Here is a 1013-nt window from a genome sequence, read left to right on the forward strand (position 1 = left end):
CTGCCATAACCTGCAATCACCATCTTTGCACACCCATGTACTTCTTCTTCCTCAGACTCTCCATCCTCCAGCTTGTTTCCATCTCCACCACAATCCCCAAAGCTATGGCCAATTCCCTCTGGGACACCAGGAACATCTCTTACAGGAGATGTGCTGCACAGGTCTCTCTGTTTGTTTTTCTTTTTATTTCAGCAGATCTGTGTCTTCTCACTGTCATGGCCTATGACCGCTACGTGGCCATCTGCAAACCCCTGCACTACGGGACCCTGCTGGGCAGCAGAGCTTGTGTCCACATGGCAGCAGCTGCTCGGGGCAGTGGGTTTCTCAATTCTCTGCTGCACACAGCCAGAACATTTTCACTACCCCTCTGCCAAGGCCATGCTATTGACCAGCTCTTCTGTGAAATCCCCCAAGGTCCTCAAGCTCTCCTGCTCACACTTTTACCTCAGAGAAATTTGGCTTCTTATGGTCTGTGTCTCTTTAGCATTTGGGTGTTTTGTGTTCATTGTGCTGTCCTATGTGCAGATCTTCAGGGCTGTGCTGAGGATCCCCTCTGAGCAGGAAAGGTACAAACCGTTTTCCATGTGCCTCCCTCACCTGGCCGTGGTCTCCCTGTTTGTAAGCACTTTAATGTTTGCCTCCTTGAAGGCTCCCTCTATTTCCTCTCCATCCCTGGATATGGTGGTGTCATTGCTGTACTCCATGGTGCCTCCTGCAGTGAACCCCGTCATGTACAGCATGAGGAACCAGGAGCTCAAGGGTACAATGAAGAAGCGGGCTCAGTCATTGGTATCTCAGCAGCAATAAGCTGCCTGTGTATTCACACGTAATTTCCAATTTATCCCTTAAACTTTCTGTCCATTTTCCTTTTTTCTGATGATCCTGTTTGTCCAGGAATCTCTGCATCCACTCAATTTCCTCCAAAGTATGAACCCAGGTTGTCTCACCCAGAAGCCTTTGCATGTGTGTATGGCAGGACCATGCAGCTGGCCTCCTGTGCCAAATATCTGGAA

General features: G+C 49.5%; 1 pseudogene; it reads left to right on the forward strand.

Moving 5' to 3' along the window:
• Window positions 1-17: 17 nt before the first annotated feature.
• On the forward strand, window positions 18-807 carry LOC104545439 (annotated as a pseudogene).
• The last annotated feature ends 206 nt before the right edge of the window (window positions 808-1013 follow it).

The sequence above is a fragment of the Mesitornis unicolor genome, unplaced genomic scaffold (genome assembly GCF_000695765.1).
Source record: "Mesitornis unicolor isolate BGI_N332 unplaced genomic scaffold, ASM69576v1 scaffold30948, whole genome shotgun sequence".
Classification (NCBI taxonomy): Eukaryota; Metazoa; Chordata; class Aves; order Mesitornithiformes; family Mesitornithidae; genus Mesitornis; species Mesitornis unicolor.